Source organism: Passer domesticus, chromosome 2 (genome assembly GCF_036417665.1).
Source record: "Passer domesticus isolate bPasDom1 chromosome 2, bPasDom1.hap1, whole genome shotgun sequence".
Classification (NCBI taxonomy): Eukaryota; Metazoa; Chordata; class Aves; order Passeriformes; family Passeridae; genus Passer; species Passer domesticus.
In genome coordinates this window covers 51,196,025-51,213,277 of record NC_087475.1, presented here as the reverse complement: position 1 = coordinate 51,213,277, position 17,253 = coordinate 51,196,025, and the positions used below count along the sequence as shown (strand labels likewise).

Below are 17,253 nucleotides of genomic sequence, written 5' to 3'. Positions count from 1 at the left end.
ACAATCCTCTGTGACTTGTCTCACCTACCCTCCTCGCTACTCTCACCATAGCTCTCCCTTCACCCTCTTCCCTGAGCTTCAGTCTTGGGCAGACCACTTATCCAGTGGCACTAACCCAACAACAACCCTCTCAGTACCACTGAGAGTGGCTTTATTCCCACTAGAAAGCCAAATCCTGACTCCATCCTGCTGTTTAATCCATTACTATGAAAGATTTCAAGGTTGGGTTTCTTTTTTGATACAAAAGCTAATTATTTCTTCTATATCCTAAATTTTGCTCCTGATTATTCATTAGGTACAACTATTCCTTGTTCTCCACCTTCTGAGTTTTCAATATCCTGAATTCACTGCTAGCAGTAGAGAGGCCGGTGCTACCTACTCCAAGACATCATGAAACACAACCTGCCTCACACAATGCTCTCCTACTGGAAAGGTTTTGTTACCAAAGACAAAGCAATTATGAGAGCATCACCACAGGAGCAAACTTCAGTTAATAACAACACCAGACACAATCGAGTACTGACAGCGGTCCAGAAGCAAACAGCTTTCGCTGCATGTTGGAATATTAAGACATTCTAAAAACAGTTTTATTAGAAGCAGAGGTAGCTGCAACAGTCTTTGTAATAAACATAAGGAATACTGCAAACAACTTACACTCCCACAAGTGGCAAGTGTCATCATCCTAATGATAACCCCTACCGAGTTACATCCTGTAGAGTTATCACAATTAAGATTCTGTTAAAATACCCATTACAAATATCTATTTTTAATTAACTCTAATTCAGACTTATTATATGAAGCAGGTTGTAACTTGATGATTTTCATAAGACAATGAATTAAAGATTAGAAAAACAAAATAAAGATTAGCCTCTTGGGGGGAGGGGGAAGGAAATCAAACCAATTTCAATATATATGGGGAAAAGTAATATAAGCCAATAAAAATAAAAATCAAATTTTGGTTATATAGACCAAGTTTTATAGATAATAAAAAAGTAAACCATTGAAAATAAGAGTCCCCTAAGTGTCCATTTACAGTTTAAAAATAACAGAACAAAAATCAGTGTTACAGGCCTGAAGTTGATATGGGAAAAAATATGGAGGTGAAAACAATGTCTGCTCTATACTCTACTATACCCTTCACAGCTTAGCTTAAAAAAATAAAAAGGAAAAAAATAAATTAAAAATTGCATGTAGATATTTCTACAAACCCACACAGGGAATGCACACAAAAACCCAAAGTGCTCCCAACAGGGCCATATTCAGCACAGGCAGATTTACTATTCCTCCTTGGCCCATCAGGCCATGGTACCAAACCAAAAGCTTACAGCTGGGGAGGGCTAACAGGGCTTCTTCCATTTAAGGGCCATTTTCACCAGCTCCATCACTTTTAGTCTTTATCCCATACATGCATTAGTCGGTATTTGGCTTTTCCAACCTGATACACGGAGAAAGCCCACTTTTCTCATCTCTCTTTCCTTTATCAACTAAGCAAGTGACAACAACATGAGATCAGTCCAGTGACCCATCCTCCCATCTTCCACGTCCTGCTATGCACAACCGGCACGCTAAAATACAAGTGTCAAGCAGTCAACAAATCTCAACAAGTCCCTAATCTTGAGGGCATCAAATATGGTTAAGTCATCCTCTTTTATGGAAAAAAAAATCTCATGGACTGGGGCCAGCACTTTAAAGGGCTTTGACAAGAGGAGAAGGATTAGAACAAGCCAGCACCATTTCAAATTGAAAAGCAGAGAGGTCTGGCTTCCTAATAAGCAAATTCACCAAAAAGCCACAAGCTTAACTGGAAACATCTTAACCTGCAGCACACCAGCAAATACAAGTAAGCTCTTTCAAACATGTAGTGAAAGAAATAATGCCATATTTTCTTTATTGCTATTTCTCTTATTTGCATTTGAAAAGAGCCCACAAGGAAACACTCTATTGAATGAGTTCAGGAGGAGCATATTATCTAAATATGCACATTTGTATTAATAGCCAGGGATGACATTCACAAACATCTTCCTACTATCCTGTAAATGCCCTCAGAAAAAAACATCTCTACACTGTATAAGGGGTGCAGAAGTTTCATAGAAGCTGCTCTTGAGAAGCTTCCTGAAGGCCAGCATGCCAGAAAGAGAGCAGGTGCTGCAGTTGCCCTCTTATGAGCTTTTCCATACCCTGCACCCAGTGTGCTCAGACTATCACTGTTTCTGGACTCCAGAAAGAGAAGGAGAATAAATTCTCAAGACAGCAAACTTAGTAGATAGTCATAACATGTCTTCTCTTGAGGAGGGCAACAAGAACAAGACACAGCCGTGTTGAGTTCTACTGCTCCAGGATTCAGCTACATGCCCGAGTCATCTCCTCCCCCTCCATCTCCCAAGCTAGACCAAGACCCCTTGCACAGAAGTGAGGGGCATTTACACTATATTAAGCAAGCATTAAGCTTCAAGCAGCTGGTCTGCATTAGCTTGAGCTGAAGCTGCCACCACTCTGGAGGCAAGACCCCACAAGACCATGGCATTTTCCAAGCTGTTCCCAAACGGAAAGAATTGAGCAGGAAGGGGTTGCATAGCTAGAACAGTATCAGACTTTTTCCTCCACTCCTGCCAGCACTATGCCAGGTAAGGATCCTCATCACCTGTTGCCGTCTTGCTGCAAAGGTTTCATACCTTCTCGGTGGTTTCTCAAGCGCAGCTCCTCACAGCACTGACTTCTTCTTCTCAGCACAGCCAACAAACTCCATCTCCCCTCTCGACCAGCCAACCTGCTCTTTTATAATACGCCTTTTAACTGGATCCAGCTGAGGCCTATTAAGAGCAAGGTTGTTCTTAATGCTTGATAATTAGCACAGCTGTAACTCCTTAGGGGCCAGATTACCTTCACTACTTGTCTCTATTTTCCTACCTTTTATTTAACCACAATTGCCCCTTTTCTTTTAATTACAAGTTTTCCATTCTTTTAAAGTCTTATAGAATGATTTTCAAGTGGCAGCCAAATCTGCAGCTGCCTTGCCCCCTTTTTGACACTGTATTTCACAGTTTGGTTTTTTTTGGTTTTTTTTTTTTTCCTCCTTCCTTTCTACATATGTCAAACAAACAATCTGTTCAGCACTCGATATGTTATTTCTCATTGTGTCCCCAGTGGCTCACCTATACCTCAGGTGTCAAAATCTGTCAGGTCCAAATCAGGCAGCTTCTCCTGCTGCTCTCAATGCTACGCTGGGCTCCATCTCCGGCTGCAACTTGCCCTGCAGCCTACTCCCAATCACGCTGGGTTACTGTGGAGATGCCCACTATACAATTTTTGAAGGCTTCTCTTACATGTTGTCTGTCTCATTGTCTCCTGTTGCACACACTGCCATTTAGGGGGAACCCAGCACCATCCTGGGTCCTTGATCACGTCGGGGTCACCAATTGTTACCAGCTTGCTGCAAAGGTTTTGCACCTTCTCGGTGGTTTCTCAGGAGCAGCTCCTCACAGCACTGACATCTTCTCAGCACAGCCAACAAACTCCATCTCCCCTCTCGACCAGCCAACCTGCTCTTTTATAATACCCCTCTTAACTGGATCCAGCTGTGGCCTATTAAGAGCAGGCTTGTTCTTAATGCTTGATAATTAGCACAGCTGTAACTCCTTAGGGGCCAGATTACCTTCACTACTTGTCTCTATTTTCCTACCTTTTATTTAACCACAATCACCTGGCCCTCTGTTGCCACCTAAAGAGCCATCAATAGAAAATTCACACAAATTTTAAAAACTAGGACAGAGGAAACCTCAGAAGATCACCTAGTCTCTTCCTAGCAATTTGCACCACTGTGATTACCTCAAAAAAAATAAAAAAAATCATTCCATCTTTATTATATCCATTATAGACAAGCTTAAGGAAAAGAATCACATGACCTGCAAAGAAAAACTGCATGTAGCACCAAGATTTCGTCCTGATTAATCCTAAAGACAGAACATCTGCTTTAGCATACCACAACGACCATAAATAGAACAATACTCAGGGTAGAGAGCTGAGAGCTTGTCAAAGCTCTGATATTTACTTCAACTGCTTTAGGACGTCTACGAAGTAAATATTTTTCAACACAAAATTAGGATTAAACCCTCCCACAAAATATGACTAATTACATGTATTCTAAGGATGTTTTCCAGATCAATTATCAGAGATGAGGTCTGCAAAATTATTTAAAGATGGAAAGCAATATGAACTTCTATGATAAAGTTTTAGCTGTCCTGAACAAGAGGGAATGTAAGAACAATGTGTTTTCATTCCTCAATATGAGATAATAGAGTACTCTTTTAAACTGAAAAAAAAAAATGCATACACAATAGCAGTCATTCCTTCAGCTTCTTTAGAACGGACTTCATACACAAGCTTTGTGATCCATGCCCCCCCAAAAACAACAGGAGTGACAAAAGGCAGGTCCTTCATGCAGAAGTCCATGTTCCCCTGGCTAAATTTATTTTCCCAGAGAGACAAAGCTATTGCTAACCCCAGTCAGATGAAGTTTCGAGATACCACTGAACTCTAATACTGGCACATCTAGGTCATTACAACGTCTGTGGAGCTGATGATCTAATTGGTTGTGATCCCTAGTGAAATATGAGTCAGTACTTGGTCCACGTTTTGTTTTGTTTTTAATTTCAATGCACCTCAAGGTATAAAAAGACAATTTTGTGAGCGTAAATTTACACGCAGGTCTGTATGTTAGCAATGAACAGTAGTGAATATGCTCAACACTGTTTTCACAACTACAATGAAGATCTTTTTGGTACAGTAAAAAGACACAAGAAAATTAGACACTCTCAAAGCAACCACATGCAGAAGTTATATCTACAGACACTTCTGAATACCTCTGATCTCTTGGGATTTGTTTGTATCTGATAAGTCACACTCCAAGAGTCACCACAAATAATACCAGGATTTTTTTCCTGTTGCATAAAAAGACCTTACAAGTTAATTTATTTAATGTTACTATAATTTGATCATACAATGTGAATATCGTTTTGGCTATATAGATATTTAGGTAAGTAATGGTCAGAATGATTCACTGCTGTACTGTGGCATAGGGATACACTGACTGAAAAGCGTATTAGTAAATCCATTACCGTAAGCTTTCACTGGTACAGACTAATTATGTAACTTTTAATTATCTTCTCTTACATGTTAGAGTCACATGAGACAACAATGCTGTTAAAAGCAGTAACAAGCATCAATACACACTTGTGAAAGACAAGGCCAGAGTAACAGGAATGGAAAGGAATTAGCAAGAAGGAGGGGAAAAATTACTCAAAAGCAGATGAGAAGTAGAGAAGGAAAACAAATATGTTTGCTGCAATTGAGTCTACTCTATCTGCATTTTCTCCACTCTTCAGAAATTGAAACATAGGTGTATTAATCATAGGGAAGATCACCAAGCTTACTGCCACCACCTTCAAACCCTGGAGTATAAAACTACAGTTCTACATAAAATTTCTTTAAAAAGATTAAACAAATATGCAAAATGGAAAAATACTATTTACATTTATTTTGCTTTGTTAATTTCTCTGTGTAAGTCTAATATTTTTGTGAGTTTTTTTCAGGGAAGTAGCAGATGAGCCCAGCAACTGACTGCTCTTTTGTGACTGTGCCCTCCTACTGCCTTTAAAACAGGTGTATCTGTAAATTTTTGTTTTCTTGCTCACACTCCAGTGCCCCAGTTTTGTCATTTTTAGCGATTCCTTCCTGTGTGAAAAAGCCTGAGCCTAAGTGTTTTCTTTCACACGCCAACAGGAAACCCTGCCTCCAAAGCTGCAAACAGGGTGCAGGGAGAGGTGCAAGGGAGAAGCACGGCCAAGACAGAGATTTCCATGTAAAACTAGAAAAATGAGATAATAGATAAGCAGTTTGGAATAGGAAGAGTTAAAATTGCTATCTAGAGCAAAGCAAAAAACCCATTATGATTTATCACATACACCAGATAAATTGTCTTTCGCCTCCAATTACTGGACTACACAGCACAGCTAGATCACTTGGCCTCACGATATATTCACCAGCTTCTCCAAGTCCCACTAGCAGCCAATTTCTAGGTGCCAACACTGTACAACAGCTTCAATAAAACTGGTATGACAGGACAAAGTTTCAGCAAGTTTGCGGGTGACAAAATTTGGGAAGGCACAGTATACTCTAGGAAGGGAAGCACTGCCATTCAAAGTGATCTCAGCAAGTTAGAGGAATGTTTTGTTAGGAACATTGTGAAATTCAGCAAAGACAAATGGCAGGTCCTGCACCTAGGGAAGAATAACTCCAAGGACCAGTACATGCTGGGGGCCAACAAGCAACTTGGCAGAAAAGGAGCTGGAGTCCCAGTGGATGAAAACTTCACCACGAGCCAGAAATGTGCCTTCTTGGAAAAGAAGGCCAACAGCCCTATGGAATACATTAGGAAGGGCATCATCAGCAAGCTGAGGGAGATGATTCTTCCTCTCTGCACTGGTGAGACATCTGGAGTCCTGGGTCCAGTGCTGAGCTTCCCAGTACAACACACATGAACACAACAGCATCCAGGACAGGGACCAACCTGAAACACTTGGTGGTACTTGAGGGCCAGCAAGAGAGCTGTAAGAGTTGGAGCTGTTGAGCCTCAGGAAGGAGAAGAATTGGTGGGCAACTCACTGGTCCCTGCAACTACTACACTGCAAAGACAACAGAGGAGTCCAACTCCTCTCTGAGGCAGGCAGGAACACAACCCAAGGTCAACGCCACAATTGCAGCAAGTGGCATTTTGATTAAGGAAATTAGAAAATGAAGTTTTTATGATAAAGGTTATCAAAAACGGCAACAGATTGACAAAAGGTCACTGAATCCTCATCCTTGGAGATACTCAACAGTTGAGTACCAAAGGGTTGGAGCGACCTCAATGAACTTGGCCCTGCTTTGTGCAGGGACTGGACCAAATGGTCTACAGACACACCCTGCAACCAATGTCAGTCTGACATTCAGAGGGTTTTTTTGCCTGTGTATATTAGGTTTCTCCAAGCATTAAGACTTTGACAATACAGTTCTTGAGAGTATAAAAACATTCCATCCCAGTGACACAAATTTTTAAGACCCAAAGTTCAGGGGAGCTTCACACAAGTTTTAGTATCCGTACAACTGGAATGAAAAAAACCCTTCAAATTCTGTTTTCCTTCTAAGCTGCTAAAAAGGAAATGCAATTTTTCTTCAGAAGACCTAATCATAAATATACAAGTAAGTGTCTATGTAAAAATATATATTGTCCATTTATATGTATTTGCTAACGTATCTTGAAGCCTCCAAATACTCATGGTTCTGAAGAGGTAAAAGAATACAGCAACTTCATATTTAACTACTATATCACAGAAATACAAATCACATCGTTAATTCTCAGTGTTTATTGTTTATTTATCTCACTGACATTTCAGCTTTCCCATAATATAAACTGTATTTTAAATCAGTTCCTGTGCCATGGGTTTCCTATACTCGTGATGCCGACTAGTGTAACAAGAGCTATAACCACAGCTCATACCGACAGCAGTAAAGTGACGGAATGTTTTCAGCTGAAAATAAAGACCTGCATTACTTCAGTGCTAAATCACATGCCACCACTAGTGCATACTATTAGACTGCATCTAGGGGACTTTAGTAGCTCAAATCAACTGCTCTGTCAAAGACTGTAAACTTTCAAGATGTGAAAAGCAAAGTAATAATGATTCCACCAGTTTGGATTGTTTTCTTCTATGCACACATGATACGTTTATGTAAGCATGTATAATCCATCTGAGACATAAAATATACGCCAAAAGGAAATTTAAAGTTTCAGATTTTTATGTACAGACAAAGAATACAGATCACAGGACAAAACAGAAGGAACAACAGATTTCTGTAGTTTCCCATCATCTGTGAACAGAGCACCAGGACACATACATGATATTAATCACCCAGGACTCCACAGATTGCATCAGCAGAATTACATATGGAATCCACAACTATTATTATACTTTGATGCTAAAGTTAGACTCCACACAGCACTGAGAGGATAAGTTCAGTTCCCTTTTCACTTCAAAAGTGGTACAGCCTCAGATGGTATTCTTTCTCCCTTCTAGAAAGATAATTGTGTCCAGACTGTATGTCAATTCTAAAATACTTAATAAGCCCAGATTAAAAGTGTGGTTTTCAGCAACATCAGTAATATTTTTTTTTCCAGTGGTATAATTGATTCCATATAGAAACAGCAAGAAGGAACACAAAGCAGAAAATTCTGCTTGCACTTCAACCATAAATCATGAAGGTCACGCTTGGGTTCAGGTTGTGGGACAAACCTATCCTTGGGAAATATTTCAAAGAGAGCAAAGTAGCTCTGCCTTGGTCCAGCTCACTACATGCACAGCATCTCTGGGCATCTCTCCAGCACAGCCATCGCCCCCAGCAATGAATGCTCCCCAGCACGGCTCTCCACCCATTACACCATCAGGTGCCCAAGGGCAAGCAACCATACCTTCCTCCCTGTGGAGCATCACATCAGGGGTAATCAGCATTCAGCATTTCTGTATTAAGCAAACAGCAACCAAGAAACTGACAGCAGTACTCAGTGCAAAATAAAAAAAAAACCAAAACCAAAAAACAAAACAAAAAAAAAAAACCCCAAAACAAACAAAAAAATCAAAAAAACCAACCAACAAACACCAGAGCTGACACTAAATATCAAACTTTCTGTCCCACAGCCATCTGTGCACTGCAACAGCAATTTCAAAGAGAAACACCACATTTTTTACATGATCAAATCATATGCTAACAAAAATATACAGCTCTAGAGACAAAAGAGGAAAAACAACCCAAAAACCCTATACCACCAAGAAAGAAAAAAACACAACCCAACCAACCACAAAAGCAAAGAATCCTCTTTCTCAGAATATAGCCACAAGTCATAGCTGTTTTAACTTTTAACCCATGTTCTCCAGGGGACAGATGAAAGGCGGGAGGATAAATACATGTTGCCTAAGACATTTTAAAAATCTGTTAATTGACACATTTACTGTCATACTACTATTCATGAAACACAAAGCCAGTTTCACCCTCATGGATTTTGAAGAGGAAAACACAGGTGATTTAAGTTAATTATTACATTGGTGAGTACACAGTTTTACATATAAACTCTCACTGAAAAATCAGAGGAAAACATTTATGACAATTATTACAACTACATAAATGTAAACCGAGGCAGGGGAAAAACCCCCACATTGGTCAGTTCTAATTTTTAGTATCAGAAATTTGTAACTAATCCTACAAGATAACGTATCAGTAGTGCTACAGGCCTAGTGTTTCCTTCATCTACACATACAAACACTGCCTGGATTGTGTGAGGTGCTAGACTGAGCACAAGGTAGATTCCAACTCCAGTAACATTTTTCATGCTGTACCACCTTTGTCCACCCCAGCCACAGCTTCCTCAGCTGTAAAACAGAGCGGCAACTCTACCAAAAGACAGTCATGCTCTTGGTGAGGGCACAATTCATCAAAACAGAGGGACGTATCTAAAAGCAATGCTGCCACTAGCTCCTTCTTTCCCACCCTCGCCCCCACTCTCAGCTGACATCACTGACCCTTGGTTCACAAGAGGTTCCCCACCTCTGATGTTGAACGGAATGCTTTGGAGAACTAAGGTCACCAAATGGGCAAATCTACAACTGACATTTAAAAATAGTAAGTTTTCATCCAGATTAGTGAGTTCTGCTTGCTCAGAGGCCAAATCACTGCTGGAACCAACACAGAGAAGGAAAGATGAATAGCAGGAGAAGCACAGATGGAGACTGCTGCTTGCAGCAATAGCAAGGTGTAGGGCTTGCTTAGAGTCTCATCAAAACCATAACTGGTGGACAAATCAGAGAACATGCAAGCTGCTGCTACTGCAGAACTGAAAAACTTCCCAGAACTTTTTACATTCTTCATTAGTGGCATGAATTTTTAAAATTATGTAAAACGCTTCAGATTGGTGTATCAAGATAGAGACATCAAGAATTCATCAGCAAGAACTGGCAGAATGATGGCTCTGTAATAATTTCATTTTTCCTGTAATTCTGAAATTGTCTCAGGACTCGTCTACTGTTGACAGAGATATCTATATATTTTCTCATTAAACTTCACTGGGTCCAATCTTTAATGGAACTGTACTCCCAAAACAGTAAGTGAAACAGAAAAAGAACTCTTCAAAAAAAAAAAAAGACATGAAGGGGCCACAGGAGTATTTTTATTTCTTAAAACACTCTCTTTACTTTACAGATATACTCAGAAGCAAACTGAATTAATCCACGAGTGCTATTTATCTGTCAGATACAACACAGGCACTTTAACAAAGACCAGATAATCAGAGACCAGGTAGAATATGCTGTGATGACTTTCAGGATCTGGCTTCCATACAAGTGAACGTTCCAATCTATATATGCATGGCCTCTGGCAGCAGGCAGCACCGAAATTATATTTAAGTTATGTTTTTATTTCCTGAGGAAAACAAAATAAAATTAGAATTAAACCTCCAAGATTTGCTTGTAGGGCCAGCAGAAGAGAAGCAGAATTCTGGACTCAACTACTAAGCCAATGCAGAGCACATACTCCTACATACATCTAGAAATAGCTTGGCATAGTCTCTACAGACAACATTTTCACTTTTTCTTTAAGAAAACTGATCCCCTCAAGGTAATTCAAAGCTACCTGTATTACTGAGCAACACCTTAACTCCACTCACATCCAGACCCTTAGCTTCCTATTCTGGACAATATATAATTTCCATTACATAGAGGACTTCCTTGCAGTACAGTACAACAGATCTTCTCCAGTCCTGTTAATTTGTTTTCTACAGGCAGATGGTAATTTATACCTGACGTGAATATTTCTGTAGAGTTATCCTGCGCTAAGTTTCTGCTCAGAACATGTTTTTACAGCTGAGACTTATCAGCCCCTGAAGACAGGAATTCCAGCAGACATATTTAACTTGAGATGGTAAAAGATGGGGTTTCAGCTACTTAAAATTATCAAAAACTTTTGTGGTAACAATATAAAAAGAACTGGACAGGTCAAGGTAAACCATTATCTACAACTGCTTCCATACATCTTTATGACTGCAAGCTGCAACATTTTTAAAGTATTTTCACTGATAGTGCTTATCTCAACCTTCACTTTAAAAGCTTTTTTCTTTCTTTTGTATGATTTCTTGCAATTAAGTATTCTTCAAACTACAGATCAAACTGCTTCATTTTGACTTTATCCCAGTGATTTTTCACCACCAGCTACCTATTAATAATCCCAACTACCTTCTAGTATCAGAACCACAAACAAAGAGATCTCATAAACTATGATGCTTAGAAGGCAAGGCTAAAGGAACCTCCTTTTGTAGAATTATTTGGCACCCACAAACAGACCTGAAGATCAGATGGAGTACACAGCAGCGTCCACACATCCCGCACTGCAGCTCCAAGCTCACAGGCAACCAGTCCTCAGGCTCTGGCACCCAACGTCCGTGATGGGGATTTTGTGCATGAGGAAAGAAAGGCACTTCACAGCAGGATCAAAGTCTTCACCCACACTTTTAAGAGCTGACCAGAATTAGCAAACTGCTAATGCACCAAAAAGAGGCTGATCTTAAACCCAAATCCTCTGCACAAGGTACCAGTTCTGTGGTTACCACAACCAAAGAACAAATATTATTCACTTGAGAAGAGCTGACAAAGTTCCATTCTTCTAGGCTAAGACAGAGCAGCAGCAAGAGGAGGTCAGCACCACTCTACACACCCACCAGAAGCTGGAGAGCAGGATAAGCTGCTCCTCTTGGGCCAGGAAGGTCAGAACCCATGCTCAGCTTCTCCCAGGAACAAGAGATTCACTCTTCCAGAGGCACAGAGAAGCATGGGACAGCACAAACAGCTGTGTAGCAAAGGCAGAGCCAGCTTCCCAATGCTGTTTCATTCATTTGGGTATTTGCTGGAGAAAGTGGCTAAATCCTTCACTCATGCATACCCTGGATGACCCTCCCTGGTAGGACATCAAGTTGCTTGCTCTGTAATTAGAACAGATTCTTCTCTGAAGCTCCTAGAACAGCCACTGAGGCAGTAGTTTCATCAGTACATAAGCATACACTGATTTTTCAATAGAATTTAGGCACTCACAAACTTTTACCCTGAAGGAACAAGATGAACAGACCAAGCACATCAGCCCTGCAACAAAGAACGCAGCTGCACAAGAGCAGAGGAGTGTCCTCCAAGTCTTTCAATAACAGAGGAAAACAAAGAGAGAGAGATGGCAAGCAGGAGCAGTTACCTTTAGGGACAGGAAGAACAGCAGCAGTATAACCTCCTCTCTAAAAAGAAAAGTGATATACAAAGGAAGGGAAAAGAGCACAAGATGGATAAATGTGAGGACAAGAACAGAATATACAATGTAAAACATGATGGGCAAAAGGAAGAAGAACAGGCTAAGAGATGGAGAGACAAAATACAAAAGAAATGGTGTACACTTCAGTCGCTCTTTTAGTATGGAAAATCAAAGTACATAGAGAAGCTTCAGAATATTACTCTGATGAGAAGTTCTTTCAGTTACTGTTGTTTTATTAAGTGTAGTAGAGTTTTTTTCCTGCTTCTGCTTATATATAAAATGTTGGATCAGAAAACTGAGTGAGTTATCCACTATCAGGAAGTAAAATGAAGTCATTGAGACAAGCTGTATCTATTGATTTTACAAGTTTTTAAATAGCAAGAGAATCTTGCATATGCATACTCATGAGCAAGAGACTAGAATGAAATGAGACACATAAAGGTGAGTGAGTGAACCATAAAAAGGAACCATCAGACAAATAGAACACTAGTATGAAGATGAGCCAGATACAGAAAAAGATAAAAAATGTGTTCAAAGAAACGAGAAGACAAAAAAATTCAGAAAAATTCAGAATATCAAGCTACACAGTTGCAATGTTTGTGCTCCTACAATACACATTAACTGGTAATGTCCTGTATTTAAAAGCATAATAAAATGGAGATAGGAATGACAGGAATACTTTCATTATACCAGTATTTCTGGCTATTCTGGGTTTTAGCAAACCAGTAGCAAGACACAAAGAGAAAATAACACCTACTGTACTCATGCTGCAGCTCTGCAGGAGCATGGGAGTCCTCCCTCCACACAGATTGCTGCTTTACTAGAAGAACAATTTCTCTAAAGTACTTTCAGTTGCTGGCTACTACAGCAATATTAGTGGAAGGGATAAAACCCCACAGCAAGAGATCCCTACTGTCCTAGAGGAGTTCCTACTTTTTCCAACCCCCATCTGACAGCAGCCAATTAAAGCTGAGGATTGCTTTTAAAGCCTTGAGCTGGTTTTATTCCCTCTGAAATTAACCTCACCTAGAAGTGGAGCAGCACTCTGGGTCCAGCACACTTCTGTGTTTTCTGCTCTCTGGTTAGTCAACATCTTGTTTTCTTCCAGCTTCTTTGGCTGTTTTCCCACCAGATGCATACACATATAATAATTATAATAATTCCCTAAAAAAGATAGTCTGAGTATTCATGAAGAGCAACTGTTGGACTCAATGACCTTAAAGATCTTTTCCAACATAAATTACTCTTTTTTCATCCCTGTTTGTCAGTTCTGGCCAAAAAAAGACTCAGAACAGTAACACCACCTTTCCTCAAAACCCTTGGCAGGAATTCCTCCTACAACAACTCTCCCTCATTAGATGCACCAGGTTCACTTCACATCAGAAGTTGCAGGGACAAAAAGCTGCACAGCCTCAAGAAACTGTCATGGAAGCGAGGGAAAGTAACACACAGGACTGAGCTGTGATTTCCCACCACACTCCACACAGCGACACAATGTGCCAGAGGGCTCAGGCACATCCGCCCCAGCCAGTGGGTATTCTCTCTTCAGTATTTCCTGTTAGAGAACAATAACACACTCAAATACCCTAAACACTTTAGTATGCAGCAACTTATGATGAGGTGAGGTTGGCGATCAGGTTTCCATGGAGCTCCTAGAATATGGGAACGTGGTCTCACATGGCTGTTAGCTTGCCATTTGTATGCTTCTTATGGTTTAGTTTAAAAGTCCTTCCATATTAGCTTAAGAGGCATTTTTAAGAGCATCTCAGCCATGCAGACACATCCCATTGCAAGCCAGAGTCACATTTAGTTGCCTCATTCAGTTTGAAAATTCCTACCTTTTACATTATTTTTTGCCATCATAGTCTATGTCTCTTTCCCCTTAATGTCAGGCATCTAATCAAAGTAATCAGATGGGGACCCAAGGTGTCCTAGACTCTCACCACAGGCAATTTACACTGAAACAGACACCTCTGGAAGTTGTAACAGCCCACACAAGATCTAGAAGCACTTTTTAGCTCTCCCTTGCCCACAGCACTGTACTGGCTACACATTTACCTAAGCACAGTACATCCACCAGGTGTTAAATTAAATAAGCCTAGGTCACCTTCCCCTACTGATACATTTCAAACCCACCTACACATCTTCATGAATGAGTACATACAAATACATATATATACATGCACTTACACATTCTTCAGCAAAACTGTTCTTGATAGTCTTGCACTCAAGCATTAAACTGCTTTAGCAAAGAAATTAGCTGATACAAGCTAGGACAGACATTTCTTCCACCCACCTTCTACAGAACATCTAAGCCTTTAGTGGGTGAGGGGGCTTCTCCCAAAAGACTATTACACCAGTATAGCTAGAGTTATGCACAGCAGAAAAATAATCACAATTAAGTTAAAAAATATATTCTAGAAAAAGTAGCTACCATAGATTAAAGAGAGTGACAGATGTTTAGTTTTGCAGATCACTCATCATTTTGGCAACACTTTCCTAATGATTGCTTCTGCTTGCTTTCCTGAGCTGCCAGTGGAGCCAAAACCTACCAAGCACCTGCTTCCAAGCAGTCAAGAGCTTTAGTAAAAAAGAGTCACAAGAATGTTTTCACGCTTTTGCCTACTACTTCCCAGACAAGGGGATGTACAAGGTAACACAGCTCTCACACAGTTACCAACCATAGACATCCATTTGGCAATGAGGAATCTAGCAATTAGGAGTCAGCCAAAAATACTGGTTTGCTTCAGTTTTTAACATCAAAAACTGGCACTCTGCCCTGCCATTACAGCAGGCTGCACCAAGATGAGAAAAGAGGGTCCTCTGCATTCCACTTTGTTCTGTCCACTCATGCTGTATTTACCACACCTCATGCAGACTGTACTGCAAAGTTGAGTTCTGTATTTCTACTTAAAATATTGGTCATGTTTTTGTGGGGCACTCACACACCATCAGGTAGACAGATGGAGTCACAGTCTGTTGAAAAGAAACAAACACAGATCAATAACTACAGTCTGATTTGTGTGCTTTAAATATTGTCAAAACATGCAGGAGGAAAAGGCTGGTGGACTTCACAGCACAGAAAACTCAATGCACTCCAATACTTCATACAGGGAAGGAGCATCCACAAGAGTTAACTACAGTGGGAGAAGTGTCTGCAGGCAGACAAGTAAATAAATAAATAAGGATGGGGAGCATTTCACATTCTTTCAACCATTTATATTTAATGATCTCTGTACAACATAGTCTACAGTTCTCCCAATAAAAGAGCCATGCAACATGTGAATGAGAACAGGAATGCATAAACTCTGAGATCAAACCCTAAGTCCTCTGGCTTTAAATTGAAAATAACAGTCCTTTCCCTATTGATTTTTTCCCTCCTCTTTCATTTGTGAAAAATTGATTTTTCTCTGCTGTGTTTGCTGAAGTGTCCACACCTGCAGCTCACTGCTTGCTTTAATCTTTGTATTTGTTCATCCATACTTCCACGTAAGCCATGTCAAATAAGCACCTGAGAGCCCCAGTCCCACACTCACCAGTGGTCCTAACAAGTCTCAGAAATCCTGTCCCTCACATATTATGACTGAAAGACAAGAAAGCAGCTCCTGCCTTCCAGGAGGATGTTCAGAGGCCATTCCTGTAGCTGGAGACCCTCAGAACAAAGCTATGTCACGTATTTTTGCAGGACAACTCAGAGCAGCACAGACACCAGAGAAAAATGCAACAGAACCTCATGCTGCTCTCCCAGCAGCTCCTGAGATGACAGCAGAGTAGTAACTCCAGGCTTGCCATGTCTGAACATCCTCAGGAAACCTGGCACAAAAAAAAGGGAAGCCTTGGAAGAACAGAGAATTTTAGCAGATCCAGATGAAAAGACAGAAAGTACTCATACAATAAAGCCTTCACCACAGCTACTGCCTGCTTCTCTCACTCTCTGATGCATTTAACAAAGGAGCTCACACCACACTTTGCCAACCTACTCAGTTCCTCTGAAGACAGCTGGACTAGCTGGAAAAATGCCAGACAATGAAAGTCCTTCAAATCCTGTGGCTATATTACTTCAAAATTGTAACATACATTTACAGTTTTCTTTTTTTTAAAAGGAAAAAAGTTTGACTAAAATTTCCCAGTAAGAATGATTTGGGGATTAATCAAAATAATAATTAAAAAACTGTAACAATTGAGGCTAAATCTGTACTGCTTATGAAACACAAGGATTTTAGCATGAATCCTTCCTACAGGAAAAAAGGAGCTCTTAACTCTCAGGCCAGGCCAGTCTGTGCAGCATTTGTGACGTATGCACATGCCTGCTCTGAACACGTATGGCTTATTTCACTTTTGACCTGAACTAAGACTTGCAGATGTGAGAGGCATTAATCCACTTGGGCAATCAATCTCTTTTGTGCTACAAAAACCTGCAGGTAGCACAAAAAACTCCAGTAATTTGCATGTAATAGTCAACTGAATTTTAAGGTATTTTAAAGGAAATTTAAGGTAATTAGCCATGCTGCAAGTCTATACATTTGAAATTCTCAAGCACATTCCTATTCCAATATTCTGAGCACTACCTTTTGGGGGGGTTTGACTTAAGTACAATTATTTTAAACCATTCATGACACTTATTGCTTTTCCCTTGCCCTTTGGTTGAAGGCACAACTTGGAAAACACGACTTACAGTGCAAGCCAACATTATAGAATTCTACAGCTCATTTATCAGACGGGCAAGAAGGTCCAGATGATTATGACACATTAAGCAAGGTACACAAATTATAAAACACATCTAAAGCTCCAATTATCTATTTACTATAAGGCAACACGTCCTGCTTGTAGGAGATATGGGAATAGTAAAGAACGAAATTAACTGACTTCAGGTGCCAAAAGGGA

General features: G+C 40.2%; 1 protein-coding gene across 11 annotated transcripts in view; it reads right to left on the bottom strand.

Annotated features, from left to right (window-relative positions):
• KLF12 (KLF transcription factor 12) overlaps positions 1–17,253 on the bottom strand; it is a 264,047-nt gene that overhangs the window by 208,914 nt on the left and 37,880 nt on the right. Inside the window, exon 1 of one of the 11 annotated variants that reach the window (XM_064408577.1) lies at positions 2,673–2,706. The exons of the other annotated variants lie outside the window; for them this stretch is intronic. The gene's annotated coding sequence lies outside the window, so the exon portion shown is untranslated. Of the gene's footprint in view, positions 1–2,672; positions 2,707–17,253 lie in introns of those variants that run through there. 11 annotated transcript variants of the gene reach the window in all.